Source organism: Bison bison, unplaced genomic scaffold (genome assembly GCF_000754665.1).
Source record: "Bison bison bison isolate TAMUID 2011002044 unplaced genomic scaffold, Bison_UMD1.0 scf7180017864453, whole genome shotgun sequence".
NCBI lineage: Eukaryota > Metazoa > Chordata > Mammalia > Artiodactyla > Bovidae > Bison > Bison bison.
In genome coordinates this window covers 3,455,551-3,457,166 of record NW_011495015.1, presented here as the reverse complement: position 1 = coordinate 3,457,166, position 1,616 = coordinate 3,455,551, and the positions used below count along the sequence as shown (strand labels likewise).

The following is a 1,616-nucleotide window of genomic DNA, read 5'->3' as shown; positions in this document are numbered from 1 at the left end:
GTTCACCAAAAGTGAAATGTTTACTAAGTACATACTGTGGGCCAGGTATAATATAGGAGGGGCTGAGACCATCTGGTTTCAGTCCCTGAGCTGGCACCCTGCAGCCACATAGCCCCAGCAAGACATGCCCACACCTCTGTCTCCATCCAGCATCCCTTGGGACCAAAGAGAAGCTGGCGCCCAGCCCTTCCAGCAATGACCAAATCCAGCAGAGCTTCCCCTTGAGTCCCGGGGGAGACAAGCCACAGGAACTTTGCCTCCAGAATGACTGTAGGGCAGCAGTCCAGCCGCTCATGCTGACGTCTGGGGGTGGGTGACGGGGTGCAGCGTGCTGGCTTTCAGAGACTAAACACAAACAGAGCCAACACTCAGTGTCCATCTTCTTTCCAGTCCTTCTCTTGCGCCCAGTCACATCCTCAAGCTTTTCTAGAGACACTGGCCGATGGTTACATTCCCCTGTTGTAATTTCACTCCTCCTCTCTTCCTAGATTTACGTTCTCGGAGGTGAGCTAACAACCAGGGGAAAAGCTCAAAATACAGGAAAGAGGAGGTAAGGCATAAATAGCCCACCCGCAAAAGTCATTACCCGTTCATATTCAGAGGAGGATGATGTTTGCTACTTGGCTTTCACCTGTGGTCCTTTAAAAATTAGCTGAGGCACTTCCCTGGTGGTACAGTGATTAAGATTCCACTCTTGCCATGCAGGCAGTGTAGGGTCAATCCCTGACGGGGGACAAGGGTCCCACATGCCAAGGGGCGTGGCCAAAAATAAACAAATCAATGAAATAAAACACTTTGGAGATCTCACTTATTTCAAAATTTTACAAATTACAAATGAGTTGAGTGATGCAAAGCTGTTTGGAGAAAAGGCTCTGTAAGAATATTATTTGCTTTGTTTTCAATTCCAAGAGTTACACGTCTGCTAGTTCAACGCAGAATCAGGACGAGCCATTGCAGAGTTCCTGCCACGAGAATCACTGGGCCTCACTGTCACCGTCCCAGCCGAGAGTCCCTGAGATGTCGCTGTGTGTTCAGAGATCAAGAATTAGAATGAACGTGGCAGTGAACGTACAATGCCTTCAAATCCACAGATCTGGATCTGTGGACCCACAAGAGCTCAGGTTTCTTGGCACATTTGTCTATAGCACACAGCAGACAATAGCAAGACAGGAATGGGGGATGTGGCCAGGATCATCTAATTTCTTACTACCCTTAGTTTAATTCAGTTAAATTCATATTTGTTAGCACCTTTCCTGGGCAGGCACCTCGAAAGGAATAAGGCTCAGCTTCTTCTACCAAGGAGCTCAAAGTGTGCTGAGAGAGGCAGACCTACGTGGGTTTCCACAGTGCGGCAAGTTGTGATCCCGGCTAAGGAGAGATTAAAGCAAAGGGAGCACACTGGATGGTGTGTGGCGCAGGTGAGCCGCAAGTTTCAGAACCAAAGGACACAACTGGGATGAATCAGTCAAACCCCGGTTCTTGGCAGCCGTCTCACCCTAATTCCCCCACCCTCTTCGCCCCGCATGGGGGAGGGGAGCACAGCCCAGGGGGCTGTGGGACTCATTCTCAGGTGCTGACTTAGGCAGCTTTAGTGGCGGGGGGGGGGGGGGGGGATT

At 50.2% G+C, this 1,616-nt stretch overlaps 1 protein-coding gene across 7 annotated transcripts in view; it reads left to right on the top strand.

The window, feature by feature from the left end:
• The window catches only part of LRRC30 (leucine rich repeat containing 30), a 9,238-nt gene that overhangs the window by 2,231 nt on the left and 5,391 nt on the right, over window positions 1-1,616 (top strand). For 2 of the 7 annotated variants that reach the window (XR_826966.1, XM_010859091.1), the window contains exons 2-3: window positions 489-550; window positions 910-1,589. The gene's annotated coding sequence lies outside the window, so the exon portion shown is untranslated. Of the gene's footprint in view, window positions 1-488; window positions 890-909; window positions 1,590-1,616 lie in introns of those variants that run through there. The other 5 variants (XM_010859093.1, XM_010859092.1, XR_826965.1 and 2 more) reach the window with 5 other exon arrangements.